We start from the raw sequence: 23,111 nt of genomic DNA on the forward strand, positions 1-23,111 counted from the left end.
AATCATGGGAACTCAATGGCATACAAACTAGAGGGTGATTAACGGAGTGAATTCGTCTCAGGAGGAGGCAACCTCACCACATGTGTTAGGGGAAAAAGCTCTGAGTTAGAAAAGCCCCCTCAGGAACCATATCAAAGCCCAAGGAGTGGAAAGTTGGGAGCCATTCTGATGAAGACACCAATTAATAAAATAGAAAACAAATGTACAATGCAAAGTTGAATCTGAAAAGAGTCTTTGAAAACTGATACCCTCAGTGTTATTGAGAAAATGTCCTGACTGCAGCCAGGCAGAGACAGCCTATGACACAGATCTACTACCTTCCAAGACCACATGGATCAAGGCTTAGAATAACTTGATGGAAAGCAATTAGAATATATAATGGAAATATTAAGAAACCTGGAAACACAAGCTTAAAAACTGCCCCAAGGAAAGAAAAGATAATCTGAATATTTTTCATCCGAATTAAGTATAAACACAAAATACACTCTCTGTGTCACATGCTGGTGTTCTCAGCAGCAGACACTATCAACATGTGACTGAAGAAGTCACTTGGGTGCTGTATAAAGATCAGCAAGGGAGTAAGAAAAGGTGATATCCACGAAAGAACAATTGATTTGGCATTGTCTAGCCACACAAACAAAACAAATGGCAACCCAGCTGTTGAGTTTACCTTGAAAGGCAGAAGTAAAAGCACTCAAATCTTATCCATTCAAGACTAGATTTAGAGACTGGACTCTGCCGTAATTAAGTTCTTCAAGGGAGACCACTAAGAGGGTGAAGTGAATGCAGCAGGGTGAGGCAAGGCGTCTACAAGAATGGCTGTCATAAGAGAGAGATGCTTAGTCTCCCATGGAAACCCGCTATGGTGCAGAGAGGCAGTCTGGTTTATTGCCCTGAGTTGGCAGACACAGGTTTCTTTTGCATCTTGCAGAACTTGGCAACAGCCTAGTTCTGCTAAATAATTTAAGGAGGCCCAGGGTTCAAACTCTAGACCCACCTTCCAGCCTGCACCCCTTAGAATCTCACCTGCCTCTATTTCTGAAGATATTCAGAAAGGCAATGAAGGAGAGAGTGGCATCTGGGACAAGCCCTTCCCCAGGCCTGTCACAGATGCCAGTGGGTCGTCATGACAAGTCTTCCCCCCATGTGTGTTCACAGATAAAGGCTGCAGGTTAATGTCTTTCATCTTCTTCCCTTCCTCTCCACCTTGTGATTTGGAGACAGGTCTCTTATAGAACCTGGAGCTTACCATCTCAGTTGAATGACTGACCAAGAAGCCTCTGGGGTGGGTCTGTCTCTGTGCTTACTTGTCAACACTGGAATTACAGACATGAACTACATGGCCAGCTTTCACATGGTTGCTGGGGGTCTGAACCTTGGTCCTCATGTTTGCACAACAATGTGCCATCTCCCCACTTCAAATTAACCTTTATCCTCCACCATTCGGCCTGGGAGGCACAGTCAGCTCCGTTTCTTGCCCACTGTAACTCTTTTGTGATGATCCTCACACATGACCTCAGCACCAGTGCTCATACGGGACTGAGTGTCATGCCAGAGCCCAGGTGTGCATACCTGGTGTGTGGTTTGGGTGCATACATGTGTTTATTTCAGTTGGAGGATCTGACTGTTCCTTTGAGAGCTCCCCTGTGTCCTCAGAGGGCCTGAAATCCCATGGCACCCTGGTTGTGACATATAAACATGGCTTCTTGTTGCCAGATCTGGGTCATAATCTCTTAAACTCACCTTTGGCCACAGTACAAGATGAAAGGCTATTGCTCAAGGAATAAATGCAGCAAGCCTCCAAGAAATAGCTGCAGGCAAGGGCAGGGGTCAGAAGGGGACAGGAAGGCTAGAGACAATCATAGAGAGTGTGGTCACTGAAGACATACTGGTGTCAGTCAGGCCGGAGGGGGATGGCAACCTTGCAGGGCTGGGAGCTGAATGGCTGCATGCTGCTATCAGCTGGTATAAATGGGGATGGGAGCACTGTGAGTCTGGGAGGACTGTTGGCTGTACACTGGAGTGAGTCAATGTACATGGGGATGGCCGCATTGCAGGGCTGAGAGCACTGTGCATCTGGGGTCTCCAACAGAGGGAAATAACAGGACGGGATGACAGGACATGCTCTAGATGCCTCCCAAGACAACCTGGGTCCTTATAGCTCTAGTTCATGTGCACGAAATGGCTAGAACTTGCTTTCTTTTCTGGTAATGTGTTGCACTTTGAGGAAGAATGCTATTGGGTAACCGGGTAGTGAGGTAATGCTGAGTACATGCATGTGAAACCTATGGCAGTTCCCCAGATAAGAGAATGAAAAGTAAGACTAACCAATGAATGTGTGAAACTGGGGCCTTCAGCACAGCACAGGGACTCCCTTTGCACCAGCCCAGGAGTTCATGTCTGTGCAGAGGCCAGAGCAATGGAGGGGCACAGTGGTGGGTCTGTGTGCTGGTGGGTTTTTAGAAATTTGACACAAACTAAAGTCATTTTGGTATGGGAACCCTTAATTGAGATGATCCCTTCATAAGATTGGCCTGTGGGTTTGTGGGATATTCTTGATTGATGATTAATGTGGGTGGGTTCAGTCCACCATGGGCAGTGCCATCTCTGGGCAGGTGATTCTGGGTTATATAAGAGAAGAGGCTGAGCAAGCCATGGGAAGCGAGATGGGAATTGGTTCTTGTATGGTCTCTGCTTCAGTTTCTGCCCCCAGGTTCCTGCTTGAGTTCCTGCCTTGACTTCCCTTCATGATGGACTGTGACATGGAATTGTAAGCCAAATAAAGCCCTTCTCACCCCAAGTTATTTTTGTTCATGATGTTTATCAGAACAATAGGAGGTGACGAGGACAGTTTGGAATGGGCCTAAAGTTAGTGCTGGGAAAGGGAAGTGATGGTGAGAAATGCCAGGTTGTGTGGTAGCTCAGGCCCACCCCTGACATACACCGGTGTATGCCCCTTGGATGTGAGTTTGCCTTCTGGAGATGGTGGGGGTTTGGGAGGGACAGGAGGTCGGGTGATGGTGGGAGGGTTTCAGAGAGGGGCCTCAGATATTCCCCGGGAAAGAAAGAACAATCAAAGTGCATGTATTTCATCTTTCACCCTGACTCCAAAAAATAAAGGAGAGGGAACACGACCTGTAGGGTAAACAGTCCGAGCCCATTTCTGAGTTTGAAAACCTACCAAACCCCACCAATCCCTGAGCCTCAAAACCTACCAATCCCTGATCCCCCAAACCTACCATTCCCTGAGCCCCCAAACCCACCAATCCCTGAGCATGAATTCCCACCAATCCCTAGGCTTGGCTTGGAATCCCATCAATCTCCTGCTGTGGGATGGTCTTTCTGTAAGCTGTGAATATGTGTTGCTACCATTGGTTAATAAATAAGCTGCTTTGGCCTACAGCAAGGCAGATTAGAGTCAGAAGGGAAATCCAAGCAGAGATACAGATAGGAAAAAGGCGGGGTTGGATGGGTCACTGGGAACCACTGCTAGGAAAGCAAGATGTAATGGGAAACAGGTAAAGCCACGGAACACGTGGTGATACACACCTTTCATCCCAGCATTTGGGAGGCAGAGGCAGGTGGATCTTTGTGAGTTCGAGGCCAGCCTGGTCTACAGAGCGAGATCCAGGAAAGGCACAAAGCTACACAGAGAAACCCTGTCTCGAAAAACCAAAAAAAAAAAAAAAAAAAAAAAAAACCAAAAAAAAAAAAAAAAAAGGAAAGAAAGAAATGGGTTGAGTTAAGTTGTAAGAGCTAGTTAATAATGAGGCTGAGCCATAGACCAAACAGTGTATGATTAATAGAAGCTTCTGAGTGATTATTTTATAAGTGGCTGTGGTACCTTGGGAGGGAGAGATTCGTCCGGACATCATTGCTAAGTGGGACAGGAAAACTTCTGGCTGCAATTTCCATGCTGGAAATCTCCACCCTGGAAAACTCCTCCCCCAAGAGACCTTATATAAGCCTGTCTCCTGCTGAATTCCCTGTTGTTTCTTGCCTGAGCATAGGTAGCCACCCTCTTGTGTCTCTCCCCATAAATCTCTTGCATGAGGGTTGCTGTGCAGTGTGACTTTATGGTATTCCTTGGCTCCAGACTGCCGGGGTACCTTTCTCTTCAGAGCTGTACGACTTGCACTGGGGAAACCTTCTCCCTAAGAGCTGCAATACCTCCATTGGGGAAGCCTTTTCCCTCAGAGCTGTGACGTTTCCTTTGGGGAAGCCTTCCCCTGAGAGCTTTAACACACAATCCAGTCAGTGAGGAGCACAGGCTCATAGTCTTGACAGGAAAACATGAAAATCCATTAAACTTTCAGCAAGTAGCCCTGGTAGAATAGTAATTGATATACATTTTATTCACATTATAAAATATAGATGCTAGATCCTACAATCTGTGTCTGACAATGTGAGAAAGCACTTTCAAAATGCTGAAGGATGGGACTGCAATGCTTCCTGTGTCTACTGCCACTCATCATTGGGCTGGGGGGGAAGTAGAGTCATTGTTACACATAAGCATATGAGTGCACTTAAATGTTATCATGAAGTAAATGCAAGCAAAAACGACACCAAAATGGTATTTCTGACTTAGCTGATAGACCGACATTTTCTTTTTTCTTTTCTTTCTTTTTTTTTTTTTTTTTTTTTTTTTTTTTTTTTTTTTTTTTTTTTTTTGGTTTTCTGAGACAGGGTTTCTCTGTGTAGCTTTGAGCCTTTCCTGGAACTCACTTGGTAGTCCAGGCTGGCCTTGAACTCACAGAGATCCGCCTGGCTCTACCTCCCGAGTGCTGGGATTAAAGGCGTGCGCCACCACCGCCTGGCAAGACCGACATTTTCACATAAGGCCTCTGAGTGTGCTTCCTTTCACAGTGCTGGTGAGAATGCAAATTGCTAAAACTATCTTAAAGGCAATTCAGCAATAGTTAGGAAAGTGACATTTCCATTCTCCTTTGGGATTGGCCGTGCCATTTCATCCTTTACTCCAATGCCAGGCTTTCAGAGGCATAAAACTACAAAGTTGTCATTGTAGAACATTTTGGAATTGCAAAGCACTGGGGAATCCACCCAGTATTCACACAGTGTGGCTGGGCCACTGAGAAATGGGATCTCAGCAGTTGTGAACAGTATGGAGAAAGGCCAGCAGCGGTAGAAGGGGAGGAGCCTGAGACACATTATGAAATAGGAAAATGGAAGAACGCAGGAGAATGTAGCATGCTGTTGTCTCTGTAAGTGGGAAATAAAGTGCACATGTATTTGTTCATCTGTGGGAAAATCTCCAAGCGAAAGACCCCACATTACAGGAAGATGATAAATGAGAAGCCAGTGGCATCAGGGCTACCTGATGTGCTGAGAGAAGTGAATAGGAGTGTGTGTGTGTGTGTGTGTGTGTGTGTGTGTGTGCGCGCGCGCACGCATGCACATGCATGCGTGCACATGCTTGTGTAAGCTCCCTCCACCAATATCACTAAGTCTGAGTCTGTGAAAGTTGATGATATTTTCACTACTTCAGAAAAAGAAAGCAAAAGTTATCAAGGAGGGCTGGATAGAACCCAGGATGGAACACAAGAGTGAAATGAATGAGGTCACTTGTTTGCTGGGGTGAATAACACGATGTACTGGATTGAGATGAGCTGGTGGATCCCAGGCAACTTTCGAACACAGAGTTTGGACTCCTCAGACGAAAGACAAAAACTTAACATACTTTCCAACCCCAGTTAGCAGACAGAAGCCTAGATCCTTGTCTCCACAGAAGCGAGGAAAAACCAGCCCGAAACTTATTTTCATTTTGATATTTGTTCTACGATGATGTGCTTTCAGTTTCAAACCAGTTTTATTATGTCAAACAAAAGGCTAGCTCCATCAAATTGGGGGCTTGGGATACATCCATCAGAAATTGGTGGGGGAAACCCTGGTAAAGCAGCCAGCTGGAGTTCCTGATTAGAAGTCCCAGACACAGCAGAGTGTCTCCTCCAGCGAGACTTCCAAGTAAAAGAACAAGTAACAGCAGAAAGAAAACATCGTTGTGGATGAACAATTATCTGGCAGAAATAAGTGGCGAAACCCTGATGGAAGTGTTGGAGGTGGAGTTCTCAGGGCGGAGTCCCAGGCAGGCTGGAGGTTGCTCCCTCCCTCCACTCCCACTGCAGCCCGTTTGTGGTGTCCTGGGATAAACAATGACACCTTCTAGTTGTTCCCAAGGACATATCCACTGGCTTCACTCTTGGGCTGTTTTACTATTCTTCCGTTTTACTGTTATGGAATCAGGGACCGACCAGCCCATCTGCGAATTGGAGTCTGGAACAGGAGAACCTTCCTTGTTCCCAAAGTCTTCTTCAAGAAGCTTAAAGAACACAAGGCAATTTGTCAATTTAAGGTACATTGCAGAGTCTTAGGGTCAAGCATATCTGTAAGCATGTTGTAGATTAAAGGAGTTACTGACAGGGCAGGGCGGAGCACTTGATAGGGAGGAGGGATTGATGGAGGGATGCGATGCTAGGTGGTAGCTTTGGCTCTGTGGCTAGGCCATCGTCTTGTCCTTTAAGGTTTATGGCTGATGTGTGTACAACCCCTGGCTGGTGGCCATAGGAGGGGGCTCTTTCCTCGCTGTATTTCAATAGATGGCTCTGGCCTTTGGGCTCCATGGTCTCTGGTGATCATGTGTCTTTGTGATGGCCCCAGGGCAGGATGGCTCCTAGGGTTTAAAGCCCAGATCCCTGTCTCCACAGATAGTGGCCCCATTTCCCTGTCTGCTTGTGTGTACCTTGGGTTTGGGCCCGACAAGCTGAGGGGACCCCAGGGTTAACATGCATGGAGCTCCTAACACATGTGGCTCTCGGTAAAATTCATAATCCATGGGTTCTTCTACTATCTGCACTTTGGTTGAAAGTCTGTGTTTTGGAGTCATTCAATAGCAAAAGCATGCACTGGAGATGAGGTGGGAAAATGAGCTTTGAGCTGCTGGGGACGTTTGCATGGGTTCCTTCTGCACTCTACCGCTTCTTCCAACTGAATGAGCCCTTCCTAGGACTAGCTAAACTCAGCGGAGATGTTTGTGGAGGTCGGAGATCACGTCTCAAGTTGATTGTGTTTTTGAAGGGCAAAACTCTATTTTCCTCCAGGGCATCAATCTTTCGCTGTGCTAAATGAGAAGGTAAATTTGAGCTGAAGCCTGGTGATAGCCTGACATGCTCACCTGGCAGCTGACAAGTCAATTGTGTTTGTGTCTGGGCCTCATGGTGGAGTCAGTGCAGGGAGATTGGAGCCAGGCAGAGGTGGAAACTGGTCCTGGGTGGTGATGTTGAGCAGTGGTAGAAGTGTGGACTACTTGGCTGGCTGACAGTTCAAACTTCAGCTTCCGAGGTGAGGGATCCCACACAGCTCCTGGATCATTGGGTAAAGATACAAGTCTGCTCCCTCTCTGCTGAGAGAAGCCCCGTGGGCTTGCCCGTACCCAAATATCAGCCAGGCATCCCAAAGCTCAAAGACATTGTTCCCTCCAGTCTCTCCACTTAGACACAAACACTGTTTGCACTCAGGAGCTTCAGCCCTTTGGAAAAAAATAGGCATGGCAGCACAGGCCTTGGGAGAGAGAGGCAGGTGGTTCTCTGTAGGTTTGAGGCCAGCCTGGTCTACATAGGAGACCTGGTTCCCTCCCCCATGAACTATTATAGATCAGACAAAGCTGTTTTATTTTTCTTGATATAAACAATCCAATTTTGTACACAATTTAGATTCCCATTAGTATCTTGCAACAGTCTATCATGAGCAATTCACAACAGTACTGAACAGCTTCTAACGCATTATTTTAAAAACATTTAGTATTTTTGAAGGCATCAGTTTTACAGCTTTATTGAAGTGTAACTGATTTATGATAAATTCACATATTTAAGATGTACAGGCTGATAAGTTTTGACATGTGTATACACCCGTGAAGGCATCACCACCATTGTGTTGACAAAGGTATCCATCACTCTCAAAGCTCCTCATTACTTGAAGATTCCTTCATGCTGCTGAGTTATTGGTAGTTCGTGTTTTTTTTTTATTGACACGTGGTACTCCATGGTATCAATAGATCCATTGAACAGCTGAGGGGTAGCTGCATTGTTTCCAGTTTGGGGGTATTGTAAGTAATGTTCACATGACATCCGCACACAAATCTTTGTGTGGACATTTTTTTTGGGGTGGGCATGGAAACAAAAGAAAGTATTTCCCATTGTTGGAAATATCTATGAGTGGAATGGATGGATACTATGCTTTGTGTATTTCAAGAAGCTGACCAACTGTTTTTCAAAGTAGTTGCATTCTTTGTGTGTGTGTGTGTGTGTGTGTGTGTGTGTGTGTGTGTGTGTGTCTTCCTTCATAGCCATTAATTACCAATCGCTCCTGAGCTAAGGGAGGGCCCTTGTGAGCCCCTCCCCTAACCACACTGCGATGTTGACTGGCTTGACTTGGTGTGGGGCTTGAACATGTAACCCTAGCTGCTGTGAGTTCATGAGTGCTATGAGTGATCAGTTGTGCTGCTGTATCTAGAAGATAGCTACAACATGGGTTCACAACACTCCTTCCCATCCTCTAGCTCTTACATTCTTTCTGTGATGTTTCCTAAGCCTTGTGTGGGGGGTGGCCTTATTGTAGTTGTCCCTTGTAGGACTGAGAGCTCACAGCCATTTATTCTTGGTACTTGGACCAATTCTGAGTCTCTGCATTAACTTCTGATCACCACAGGAAGAAGCTTTTCTGACCAATGTTGAGAGCAACACTAATCTATAGGAATAAGCATACATATTTAGAAGGCAGTTTGACAGCATGGACATTGAGCAAAACACCATCTGTGGCTTTCCCCCATAGGGTCTATGACTTTCCCAGCTATGGGCTTTTGATGAGGTTTATGATGCCTGGTTTGAATTTCTTCTTGTGGAGTAGGCCTCAAATCCAACCAGAAAGCAGTTGGTCCCCTCACCAACAGTCATGCCATTATTGCACTGGTGGGCACACTGTGCTTGGCAGGCTGATATCACAGCATGTATGATTCATCACTGAGGTCTTTTTCTCCCACAGTGGCCTGTACGGTACTTTGTGGTACCATGAAAGCCAGCCATCTTGGGGGAAGTTTTCAGGTCACTTCCAGATTGATTTCTCTATGTCCTACAACTAATGTATGTGGTGTCTTCAACAATAGGGTCTTACCATCAAATTATGGTTGGCAACTGTAAATCTTGATGGTAGCTTGTATTATTTTGTGGGCCTCTGGTACCTCCCTGACAAATAACCCATAGGAAAGTATCCTACACCTGGCCTTGATATTTTCCTTTAACAACATTATGTCTTCTGGGAACAGCATTGTCTACCCAGGTAGGTAGACCTCTGGGTAAAATCCTTTTAAAAATTATATTTTTAAATTAGCTTACAGAGTAGTGGGTTTATATGAGGCTTTTCATACAGTCATAGTTTTGGTGAATCTCCACACTAACACATCTTAATACATTCCTCTCCTCTACATCCCCACTCCATCCTCATTGAACTTTTAACTTCCTAAATACCTCCTTATATTAATATCACTTTTTTTGTCATACATTTTACTCCTGTGTTGTAAATTTCCTAGAAGAGCTTACATAGTTACCTGGGCACTTGCCATTCCCAGTGTTCTTTGCTCCCTTTTCTGGATCCATGCTTCTGTCCCAATTCCTTCTGCCTGAAGACTCCTCTCTGCACTTCTTACACAGTGGGTCTGCTAGTGAGGATGAATGCCTTTGGTCTGTTTTTCTGTATGCGAGCATTTACTGTGGTTTTGTTTCTGAGACTATTTTCCTTGAGTCTGGAAGTCATGGTCGGCAGCTCCATGTTTCTGTTTCTGGTCCCATAGATGTTGCTTCTCAGCTTCTCTCCTGCACCATTGTTGATGAGAAACTTGAAATCATCAGTATATCTGTTCCTCTCTATGCAATATCGCATTTTCCTCCTGCTCATAGGTTATTCAGTCACTGGATCCTCTTGGATTTGGGTTTTCGATTGTTTGTTTGCTTACGTTCCTTTTGAATGTGTCTCACTGACATGCTTAGTTTTGTATACTTAGAGTATTCATCAAATTTGGAAAAGTTTTAGCCATTATATCCTGAAATGTTTTTTCAATTATTCCATCTGGGCTGCTTAAACAGCCACAGCACACCGATGCTCTCCATTGAATTTTCTCCTGCTTTTGTTTTTATCAGCATGATTTCTAATAGTTATACAATATTTCATCTTATGTTTTTCAATTTGTTTAACTGTCTCCTTTAGTTGGGCATATAATTGGTTTTTATATTTTATTATTCTATTATCAATATAACTGAGAAGGATATTTTGGAGAGAACATGCTCCAATTTCCCCAAAGTATAAATCATGAAATAATTTGTTTCAAATCCTCAGTACACACCCACAGTGTGATAAGCTGGGTTGAGAGAAAGGAATAGTGTGTGCTATTTTACAAAGGGATTTGATTATTTGCCATGTGCAGTGTGGGAGAAAATCCACTCATGTAGCCATTGTAGAGATGTCTTCCAACGTAATCATTGCCATAAGAATAAATGTGTGTATCCCCATGTATGTATGTGTGCTCTATATACAAATGTGTGTACTTATTATTAGAATGAATATATTGCTTATTTTTATTTTTGAGAATATTACATAGGTACCACAAATACAAGAAAATATTCAAACAAATAAGATAGTATGTTATCACATCTTCTAGGTTTTGACTTACATCTTTTGGTATTTGTGCTGCCCTTTAAAGGACACCTAGGTAACACTGTTAAAAGAAAAACACAATACTATTCACAATAGGGGGTAATTATGATCTAGGTACTTTTTATGCATGTATACAAGTACAGTGAAACCCACGCTTTGTGCAATTTTTAATGTACTAACTTAAAGGGAAATTATTAATGTATATTAAAATGATGAATTTACTTGTTAACATTATATTTGCCTGTGAGCAATAGTGTGATTCGAGTGTCACCCAGAAAGGATTTTCTCCTTTCCAGCTGTTGTACCACAACTACAAATCAAATCTGAATGCACTTCATAAGCTCTTAATTGTAAAATTTTAAACAAAAATATGGAAATTGTACCTTTAAATTACATAAAGTTTTGACAAAGGTGAAGTTTCATTAATGTCTAATTATGTCATTTAAAAATATTATTCAAGCTCACTGAAATAATTTCCTTATGAAAATTTTATTTCTCTTAATATTTATTTTCTCTAACTTCTGCTTCATTCCTTATCTCAACAGCTAGAACCTATGGGTCAATATAGAATACCAATAGTGGCAGACTCTATCTTAGCCTGGACTCCTGCAAGAGAACATCACAGACTAGTTGCCTTATGAGCAAGGCAAATTTCTTTCTTATGGTTTTGGAAAAGCAAAGTCAAGATCAAGGTGCTCACAGACTGAAGTCTGGTGAAGGCCCTCTGCCTGGCTTATAGGTAGCATCTTTTCATATGGAGAAGGAGGAGGGGTCTCTCCTATATCTCTTTTCTCAAGGCTCTATCCCAGTGCACAAAAACTCCACTCAACACCTGAGAACCTCCCAAGGGCTCCTCAACAAATGCCATCACCTTAGGGTTGGGCTTCAACACTCATTTTTGGGCGACATAGACATTTGTATATAACAGAAGCCATTTTAATTCTGATCCCAGTTTTGAGGAGAATTTCTGTATCATTTAAATGTTGGGAATAGATATTTGTTTTGCTTGAATGACACATAACTATATAACTTGGCCTGTTGTCTGTTTCTATCTATCCATCTATCTATCTGTCTGTCTGTCTGTCTGTCTATCTATCATCAATCTATCATCTATCTATCTATCTATCTATCTATCTATCTATCTATCTATCTATCTATCTATCTATCTATCTATATCTGTCTTTGAGAGTCTCACTTTGTATCCCAGTCTGGCTTAGAATTCACAGTCCCCCTGCCTCAGCCTCCTAAAGTGCTGGGATTACAGATGTGGCATACTTGGTGGTCCATCCAGGCTAACCCTCCAAGAACTTACAGTAATACTTACTAGGCATCCTTACTTCTCTCAGAACCCTAGAGATCACTATCCATCCCATCTTTGAGATAAAGACAGTGCAGAGATCAGAGACTAGTGACTCCCCAGTACCATCCCAGCCACAGCAGAGGTAATGTGTAGTAGGGAACCAGACCAGGCCTGAGTTCCTAGTGTACTGCTTGGGTGGCCTATGGACCCAGCCTTACAGAAGTACTTACATGATTGAAAGCTGGAGAAAGCAAGGAAACATGAAACAGAATGAAAACTTTCAACGTGTCTGAAAATAGTCAAAACTCTGTTACGACACAGGCAGAGATAGTCGGCAGTGGCTGTCCCCATCCTGAGCACAACTGTGTGTCCCCCTCAGAATGTGTCTTCTCCATTCCTTTCTAGATGTCATGTGCCATCTCTGCCCCTTCAATTTCACCTTTCCCTTTTGCAAAGGATCTTGCTGTTATTGAAGTCATATGTTGTACTTTTATTCTAAGCAGCCAATCACTTAAGTTTGCAGAGACCACTGAGGATCCAGGCTAGCATCCAAGTCTGTGGTATTAGGTTCCAAGGTAGGAGAGTAGACTCTCCTGAGATCAGTGACTTAAGGTCAAGGCTCTGCCTCCTTATTCACAGTCACACTGCAAAGTCAGCCATGGCACCTCAGATGCTGCCTTGGTGTCGTCAGTTAGGACTGGAAAACCACCTCATTAGAGAGAAGTTGCTGTGTGTCTGTATCCTCTGTACACTGATGTAAACTCAGGTCCTCTGTGTGAGGGAATAGACTCTTACAGGAGAGTATCTAGAGAGAGCTCTCCACTCCCACCGTAGGATGTTCTAGAGCCGGCCTTGTTAGGCTGTGGGGACACACTGTAGGAAAACACAAGCTCCATGAAGCACTTTGTCAAGGTGCACATTAAGTAATTGCTGCTATTGAGGTCAAATGAGATTTCACTTAAATTAATTAAAGCTACAAGGATCCAGACGGGATGTGATGAAATTATTATTTTCTCACCTTTACGGCTCTGCACAAGCCTGGAGAGACTCCAATTAGGACTGAAGGGAGGGGAGGGATTCCTGTCTGTTAAAATTAAGCTTGCACAGAACTGGACAGAACATCTGCTAAATTGTGATTAGCCAAATTCCCCAAATTTCATTTGGACTGATGCTAAAAGGACACATTTGCCAAATAATGATCAAGACAGATGCTCCGATTCCATGATCATATTTGCAAGAACGGTTTACTGGAAGTCAGAATGTCATTAGATGAAATGAAAGCTAAGTGGCACGTGGCCCCATTTTTTATCGTAGTGAGTGGCAGAAAGAGGCTATGATCTGAGTGGGTTACTGTGGAGTCTGCCGGTTTTTCTAGGCTGAATACAGTGTTTTCACTGAGAATCACCATTTTCAGCAATATTCCCCCCCCCAAATACCTGGGGACCACCCATTAATATAGACCACACAGTTACACATTGACCCCAAAAGCCTCACATCCCAGTCTATGCAATAGGCATTAGGGAGTCAGGGATCTGTAGGCGGAAGTTTCTGTCCCACCTGCCAGTTCCCAAATAACCAACATAGGCTTAATATTCATTACAAATGCCAGTCGATAGCTCAGGCTTGTTACTAACTGCACCTACAACTTAAATTAACCCATTTCTATTAATCTATGTGTTCCCATGTGGCTTTACCTATCCTCCTGCATGTCTTGCTCCCTCTGTGTCTCCTGGCCACTCTTCTGACTCTGTCCTTCTTCTTTCCCAAATTCTCCTAGTCTGACTCTCTTGCCCAATCTCCCCTACCCAACTATAGTCCAATCAGCTCTTTATTAACCAATGAGAGTAATACATAATTTACAGTGTACAAAGATTGTTCCACAGCAGTTATCTCACACCAGTGACATGGGATCTGAACCATAGTTTAACTAAGAACTGTATGTAGAGTAGCCTCTATGTTTTGCTCTATGGTGACATCTGCCAGAGGATTTGGGAAGGAACTGTCTGGTGGAGTGTACTGACTTGATGTCACTTGTGTCCCACCCATCATCACTGTACTTGGGTTGGACTTGTGCTCACAGCTGGATTCCCACATATGGACCCTGGGGTCTCTTCCCAAGGTTGTGAGAGTCTTGGCCTTCTGTGTTGCAGAGGGCTGATGACTGATCCCTCCCTCCCAGGGCTGTGGAGAAATAGGAGGGTTCACTAAAGTCAGCTCTTAGCCTGAGGCTCTGAGGAAAGTCCCAGGGATTAGTTGTGGCTTTTACTGAACCCCAAAGAGTTTCTACCAGCCGCCGAGGAGAGCTGTGCAGTTGGGGCTCCAGCCTTGGTCTGGTATCCAAGATTGCCTTGTTGATGAGAATATATAAGAAGTGAGACTTCTAGGAGGAGGCATGCCACATTGTCCTCTCTTCATGGACCCATGTGGGTCACACAGAAGTCAGAACTAACACTTCAGGGCTTTTCACATTCACAAAGTCTAGGTGGCCATGCTACCTTCTTCCTGTATGCTGGCTGCCTGTCAGGCTCTAGGGCCTGTGTAAAAGAGGCATCTAAAGAGACAGACATGCAGGTTAGGTTAAATACATGTTCTGGGTGTTCTGGGCACAGCTGGAAGGCAGGGCATGGGCAGCCTGTGGAGATCCTGGAGAAAACCTGTCTGTGTGGAAAGTCCTGGGGTCTTCCAAGTGCAAAAGGGGCATTGAACAGAGCCTTGATTCCATGCTATACTGCCCACTTGTGGCTAAGGTAGTTCTGGATTAAACTGTTGAGTCACTGTGCTTGGATTTACATGAAGGGATTTTAAAATTATATTTCATGATTATAGATGTACTGTCTAAAAATTAAATAGTTTTGAAATTAGTGAAAAAGAAACACTTGTCAACAACTCCTTGTCTGGAACTTCTAAGTCTAGTATAGCCCTGTTGACATTTAACCCTTAGTTTTAAAACACAGGTAGAGTAGTAGTATAGGTAATGGGATAGACATCTCCCATGGACCCTGCTCAGATGCATCACGTCCAGGGTAGAATAGCACTCCTCAGCAAGTAGGACCCGCGGTCCACTCAGGCCCATATGGTCCCTACTCCTCCATCCCAGCATGTCAGTCTTGCACTGTGAAGCCCTTCTTCATCACTGACACTAGAGTCACTGCTCCCAGAAATGGCCAGCCGGTGGCTTTCTGGCCTTCGCTCTATAATAAAATACTCCCTGCCTCCATCCCACACACAGGCCACCCGTTCTTCCAGTAGGACACTGTAAACCACCTAGGGAGAAGAGTCTGCTGTTGAGTGACTGCAGAGAATGCCCACCTCTGGCCCAGTGTCATGGTGAGGGCTCCCTCCATGGCAGGTGTGTGTTTGGCTTCAGAGTGATGCTTACCAACTGTCTCTGACCAAACATCATCAATCTTGCAGGGCTGGTTGATGCAGGAGCAGGACCAGCCCAGCGGTGCTGGTTTTCACACCTGCAGTGTGGCCACGACAGCCTTGTGGTCAAATTTTGAGGAGTCGGAACAGCCAAGGCCTCCATGCTCTCTGAGACTCACAACGGAGTGAGTAGTGACAAATACATTCAAGTCGATTCCGAATGCTGCCTGCAGGGTGCTTTGTGGTTTCTTGAGCATTACTCTGTCCACCCTAGGATGGTCAGTACCCTCTCAGAAGGACAGACCACCAGAGGCCAATGGTGACAGGTGGAGAGAAAATGACTCTGAAAGAGCAGGAAGGCTCCTGGAAGATGTGCAGACTGTGGTAGATCCCAAGGGTGGCTGGTGCTTCTACAGCCTCCTGTGCTTCCGGGGTCAGAGGATATGGCTTCACCTTCCCTTCCAGAGATCCAGTTTCGATTTTGGGGTGCTAGCAGCATGGCTCAGTGGACTGAGATGTTTGCCACTAAGCCTAACAACCCAAGTTCAGTCCCTGGAACTCACATGGTCGGAGAGAATCAACCCCAGAAAGTTGTCCTCTGACCTCCAGAAGCAGATTTTTATTTAAACAAAATTGTTTATTTTAAAACCACTTCAAAGACCTGTGTTAGCTAAGGCATTTGACAACTTTTGAGATAAGACAAAACAAACAAACAAACAAACAAACAAACAAACAAACAAACAAACAACAGTGAACTTCCAGTCTAGAGCCCACTTGTCTGAGTGGCCTGCTGCGGATTTCAGGTTCGGTTTCTTCAAAGTGCTTAAATGATGTCTGGGCTGGGCAGGCTGGAGCTGCAATGTTAATGGGATGGAGTCCAGGGCTGCACTCAGCAGTAATTAGATGGAGAGCAGCCGCCACCCTGGCTATTTTGGTGTTGGCCAAATATTTTGAATATGTGCTAAATGGCAATAATCAACTTTATCTTAATTGCCTCTGCATTCAGTTAGCAGGTGAGCAATAATATGAATGCAAAAATTAGCTCTGTGGAAGCTCATGACAAGGAGGGCTGAGGGATTTGGAGCTGGGCTGGAAGGAGCCTTGGAGAGCCGTGCCTGTGGAGATTTCATTCAGGTGGCTGCTGCTGCTCCGGCCTCTGCCAGGCTTTCTGTTTTATCTCTGATCTCGGGGCAGAGTCCTGTTGTCTATGCTGAGGCTCCTGGCTGCTTCCCCACTCTGGATCCCCTTCCTTTCGTTTCTCAAAACTGGTGCGTTCTTTCTTTCCTCACTTTCTGCCCCATCAAATCACCATAACACATTTGCTCTAAATTCCCAAACCAATTAGTCCTGTAATGGTACTTGCAAAAATTATACCCAGTGTCCGAGCTCTACCTGGGGCGGGGATCGCCTGCTCTAGGTGTTTGGCCAGTATCAGCAGAGGGTCCCCACAGTCCCAACTCTTGTAGCCTGGGCTTTGCTGCAGAATCCCACCTTCTTTTATGGCTTGCCTTCATGTCAGGGCTTTCCAGTTTCGGTGACTGTATTTTGGATTTAGAGACCTACGATGCATCAGCTGTATATGTGTAGGTCTGGCTACAGGGTTGATAAGTTGCCACAAGGAGAGAAGCTCATCTGAGGAATGTCTAACTATTTGCTATGGTCTGGATGGTTTTGTCACCCCCAAATCCACATGTAAAAATTCTCGAGGAGGCAGGGCATTTGGAGGAGACGGGGCTGACAGAGCTCTTGTGGGTGGGATTGGTTTGCTCGCTGGATAAGAAGTATCCCCCAGGTAAGCTCAGGTGTTCTCCCAACTGCTGAACCAACCATAGTGGTGGTAAGAAACTGAACCATAGGGTCTCTAGCCTCCCCTGTGGACTTGTCCATTTGCTATTGGCAGGTCGTGGAATGTAATGAGGTGAGGACTTCCTGGAGGGAACAGACCACACGGGGGCTTGTCTCCTGTCCCTCCTTCCCTCCTTTCCTCCTTTCTCTCCTCCTTCCCTTCCTTCTTTCCTTTTCCCCAGTCTGTTCCATTTCCTGGTGGCCATAAGATGACAGCCTCTGCCACATGGACCCACTGACATCTTGCTTATGTCTCTCCTTGGGCCCAAATGAACTAAGTCCATGGCCATAGACAGAAACCTCTGAAAAGTGTGAGTAAAGGAAAGCCCACTCTTCTTAGGTTGTCTTCTCTGTCACTTTGTCATGGAGAAGGAAAACTGCTGTGTGGACCCCAAGGTGTCCCTCTTCCCGTCCACCTCATAAGGGCACAGCAGAGAGAACACGCCATCTACAACCAGCTCACAGAACTCAGTGGGCCACAGTTCTGTGGGAATCTTGATCTTGGACTCCCTAATTTACAGAAATGTGAAAAACAAATCTGCCTCGCTTGTAAGCTCTATATAAAATATGGGCACCTTGGCATTTCATTAGAGCAATTTCAGTAGTCAGGTATGGAGTCTAGAAGCAGGGATGGAATAGTCCTCTCTTCAATAAGTGGGGCTAGGAAAACTTAATTTGAAATTGGGCCCTGTGTGTGTGGGAAATCAACTGAAAATGGACTAAAGACCTAATTGTAAGACACGAATCTATACATTCCTAGAAGAAAACAGGGGGAAGCTACTTGGTGTTGGCCTTATACTAAGACATCCTTGTGTGCACCTTAAATAAAGATGATCAGAATGAATTAGGAGAGGCCGAGGAAACAGCTCAGTTGGTAAAGCGCTCGCCTGCTCCTCTTGCTGGCTTGAATGAGAATGGCCCCCAAAGGCCTCCATAGGCTCAAATAGTTGGATGTTTGGTCCCCAGCTGGTGAAACTGTTTGGGAAGGATTAGAAAATGTGCCCCTGGGTTAGGATTTGAAGTTTCAAAGCTCTCTTTGCCTTGTGCTTGTGGCTCCAGATGTGAGCACTCAGTTACTGCTCTAGCACCATGTCTGCCTGCCACAATTGTCATGGTCTAACCTGATGAAGCTGTGAGGCCTCAGATAAACTCTTCTACAAGTTTCCTCAGTCTTGTATCTTTGCAGCAATGGAAAGTGACTAAGACATCACTCAAGTGTGAGGACATGAGTTTGAGCCCCAGCACAAAGAGATGGGTGTGCAGTGCTCACTTATAAACCCAGTACTGGGGAGGCAAAGACAGGAGGATCCCTAGGCTTTCCTGGCCAGCCAGTCTGGCCAAATTGGTGAGCTCCAGGTTCAGTGAGAGATTATGACTTAAAAAATAAGAGGGGGTATATCTGAGTAAGGTATTTGATGTTAACCTCTGGCCTCTGTACATATGTGCCAATGCACACCCAAACACACACGCACACACTCTCTTTCTCTCTTTCACACACACACACACACAGAGAGAGAGAGAGAGAGAGAAAGAGAGAGAGAGAGAGAGAGAGAGAGAGAGAGAGAGAGAGAGAGAGAGAGAAGGAAGGAGGGGGAGAGAGCACTCAGTTGCAGATTTAGACCCTCACCCATGTTCCTTTCCATGTTCCTTGTACACCCATACAGCCCTTCTCACCAACAGTTATTTTGGAGTTGTCTCTGACCTGCCCCATTAAAGGTGATTTTAGGAGCCACAGTTTGGTTTGCTCAGTGCTGATCTGGAGGCTTCTGACATCTGCTGCACACGTCACAGCTGCTCCACAGACAGCTGTGTAGGTAGGACATGTCGTGGTTTCTGTTCTTCCATCCAATCCATCTTAGCTCCAGACTGTGGGGAAGCAAAAGCAGTTTTGGAGATGCTGAGGAGAGGACCTCACTCCACACCCCGAGACCAGGAGCTGCTGATGGGGAAGCTGGGGCATGGAAGGACTGAGGACACTCGACCCCTATCTCCTGCCATCTGCTCAGTGAGCTCATATACTTAACAGGACATCACATTTGTATGGAAAAGCTCTTTGGTTCCAAACGACAGTAACATTTTCAGTGCTTAATTGGTGACTGACTTCTCTTATAATGAAGGTCTACTTGGTACTGTTTCAAGGTTTGTGTCTCTGTGATTTTATTTGTTTCCATATCTAGCTTCATGCTGGAATGTAGCAAAGAAAAGAGAAAGATTAGAAAGCCTGTGATATAGAATGGCATGGAAAATTAAAATACATTTACATATATGGATAACACACATGTGTAGGTATATACATATATAATCTTATTTGCTTCTGAATAAGTAGCAAGGTAAGATGTTATCTGAACTGAGAAAGGGTGAAATAAAATTGGGAAAAGAAACAAAGGATGGAAGATATTTTTAGAAAATATGGAAATACGTTATTTGCAGGAAGTGCTGGAGGGCCTTGGATTTATAACATGATTTTCAATATACCTTTCTTAGTGGTATAATTTTTTTCCAAATTATAGCCTGTTTGGTACAAGCTCATAAAACATTTGTGCTCAAGACAAAGAATTTTTTCAGCCAAATATGATAAAAATGGAGAAGGATTAAGGCTGTGTTGATTATTACTCCAGTAAAATGAAGTCAAGGGGCAACTTATAGACAGTGGAACAGGAAACTGATTGGCTGTCTCTTTGATATTAAATAATTGATTCACAGGTTGCAGATTAGAAAAAGAAGAAAAGAAAAAGCTTAGAACCATAAGCGAGTGAGCCAAGCACTCCAGAATTAGAGAGAATTCATTCACCTTTTCCTCATCTGATGTTCTGTCCAGGCCTATAGGGGACTGGCTGCCTCAGAGTTGCTCTTTCTCACGAAGTCACTGATTCACGTGCTCCCTGCTTCTGGAAGCGTCCTCCCAGACAGTACTCTGCCAGCAGGCTCTGGGCAGCCTGTCAAGTTGACACATAAAATGTACCACCACAGGTAGGCAGAAGGGAGGTGGCAGCTGTGACCAGTGTGACCAGACAGTGCGACCAGGACCCAGAAGGCCACCAGTTGGAGCAAGAAGAAGACATTTGTCCAGATCTACAGGATGGAACCCAACTGCTTCAGGTCACTTGAGTGTTCCTGAAGGTCACCATGCCTTGCTCTATCATGGCCCCCTAGAGCTATATGGTTCTGAGTATCTAGAATCTATGTTCTCAGAGGCAACATGTCTCAGGGAACAGAGACCAAGGGGTCCCTGAGGCTGGTGCCATGTTGGAGCAATAGGCAGATGATGTTGCCATAGTCTTCACTCAAATGTACTTCCTCTGGAGGAAATGTTGAGGCTGGAGAGATGACTCAGTCAGTAAAAGCCTGCTGCACAAGATGAGGCCCTGAGTTCAGATCCCTTGCACCCCAGTAAAAGGCAGACACAGCAGTGTGCCTCTGTAAAACGCACCAGCAGAGGAAGAGACTAGTGCATGCCTGGAACTACTTTCTAGCCAATCTATCTGAATGGATGGGTTCCAGGTTCAGTGAGAGACAATCTGAAAATCCTGAAGACAATGTTGAATTCCTTTTTGCTAAACCACATGTGAAACTTATATTGCTCCCCGAGGGGAGCAGTCTCCAGTTCTGTTGGTGCTTGTGTCTCTTGACTCTGCTCTGTCTTACTGACTATTTGATTAGTGTCTTGGTGGCCACAACATGCCTTCTCCTTTCTCCTCCCAGTTAGGGGCGGACTTAGAACAGTTCCCTGTGGATTAATTCTCTCTGTGAGATGTTTGGTATGCAAATCTACTTCCTTAACTATCATCTTTTATTTGCCAGTGTGGCAAGCCTTTATTTGTTTCTATCACAAAACCAAATCCCTGAAACTCTAAGTTCTTAATATTTTGAAATTTCAATTATCCACTCTGATCATATCTCTGTCTGCACTCCCATTTGCATGCAGGGAGAGCAGGCTGTAAACAAAAGTGCCTTTTGAAGCAAGGAGAGTTACTGGAATCTCCAGCAGGAGCCCTTATTTGCCTGAGAGAAGTCATTTCCATAAGCAAGCCAGAAGAGGGCCAGTGGGAATGCAAGACCCTTAGAGAATCCTGACCCTGCTTTTCTGAGCAGTAGCCTTGCTTGGAAGCGAATTGACCTTGTGCTGAGTCTTGGTTTTTGTGAGTGTCCTGGAGGGTCCCAGGTGGACACCTGTGAATCAAAGAGCTTGCTGCCTCTGGGCCTGTACCCCAACACACACAGTTGCACATTTTAACTGCACTTTAAGGCAGATAAATTCTCTTTCAGAAAACCCATGGCAAAAGCTATGTGAATAATCAGGTACTGTTTCCACAGGGATGGATTGAGCAGGAATTTGAGCTCACTCCACAGTCTAACTCCTGAGCTGACTCCTCTCTTAGGTTAGGTGGGGGATATAGACAGTCAGCCCTGAATGCCAAGGACAGAGCAGGGGGTGCTGCCCTAGGGACATGTCTGCAAGAGAAGGCCTGATGGAGGCTGGACTGGGCCTTCAGGTGAACAATGGCTTGCTGATCTGTTTTGCAGTCCTACAAGGCTCCTTAAAGCCAGGATCCCTGCCCAACCACACGCCAGTCATAGGGGCCAGAACCATAGTCAGGACAGTGATGTCATAGAGTTGGGAGACTGGGTTGGGATTAATGTATGAGGAAGGTGTCGGGTAGAGCCTCTGGGCTGCTTCCCAGCCAGGATGCTGTCTATCCCATGGCTTCTTTTAGGTGTTGTTGAGCTGGGTTGCAGCTGGGGCACCTGTCCTGGGAGTCACATTAGCCAACTGAGCTTTAGTCCTGGGCAGTGCCCACTTGTCCATGTATACAACTGAGGCACTGATGAAGGAACATTACCATATTATGTCGAAGAACTTGTGGAAAACTCTCCTCCATGTGCACAGTTAGTATTCCAGAGCTTTCCTCAATGGGGACAGTGAGTGTTCTAGACCCTTCCTCAATGGGGACAGTGAGTGTTCCTAACCCTTCCTTTATAGGGACAGTGAAAGTTCTCCATGGGGAAAGTGAGATTCCAGTCCTTTCTTCCATGGGGACAGTGAATCTTCTAGCCTCCCCTCCACAGAACAGCAAGGTTTCAGACCCTTTCTCCACAGAGACAGTGAAGGTTCATGTGTGCACAGCACATCGGCCATTCCCAGACTTACTACATGATGCCAGCACGCCTTTGTCTAGGCATTGGTCCAGCCCTTGAGGACACTGTGATGAGCAAGGCTGTTTGTGCTCTGGCCAGTTAGTCTCCCAAGAGCTGGTCAGCAGATGGCATCCTAGTCCAGATGGTGACCCCAGCTGTTCAAAGGGATAAACCACAAAGCTTCAACCAATCAAAAGCAAATCCCTTGTTCCTGCCCTGTCTACTTAGGTCAGGATGACCTGTTCCATGTGGTCATGCCCCAGGCACCATCTAGATTGGAGGTCTCCTAGAACAACTGAGCTGGAGAAGTAGGGGATCTTCAGGGACTTTGGGTAAAGTCTGGATGTGGGGTCCACACTCTACACACAGTACAAGCCATTCAGTACCCACCTTGATTAAGGCAAGGTCTCATGTAGGTGAGCACATGAGAGGTGACTGTAAGCAGTTAGCACTGGAGTGGTACCTACCCTGCTCAGGTGAGAGGGGGCAGGCTCTCAGGGGTCCTGTGTGGGGTCCTGTGCCTACCGTGGCTGGAGGGAGCAGAACTTCAATTTTCTTTCTAGAATGCAGGCTGATAGCTAACAAAAGAGAAGAATTGTCAGGGCAAAGCAGTCATGTCAGGGCTACAGAAGGCCAAGGCTGAGGTAAATGTTGCCTGATGTGCAGTGGGTCCATCTAAACAGAGCCATGGATGGGAAGAGGGAGCCAAGCATGCCCCCAAAGAGGAATCTTTATTCTAATGATG

Source organism: Peromyscus maniculatus, chromosome 1 (assembly GCF_049852395.1).
Source record: "Peromyscus maniculatus bairdii isolate BWxNUB_F1_BW_parent chromosome 1, HU_Pman_BW_mat_3.1, whole genome shotgun sequence".
Classification (NCBI taxonomy): Eukaryota; Metazoa; Chordata; class Mammalia; order Rodentia; family Cricetidae; genus Peromyscus; species Peromyscus maniculatus.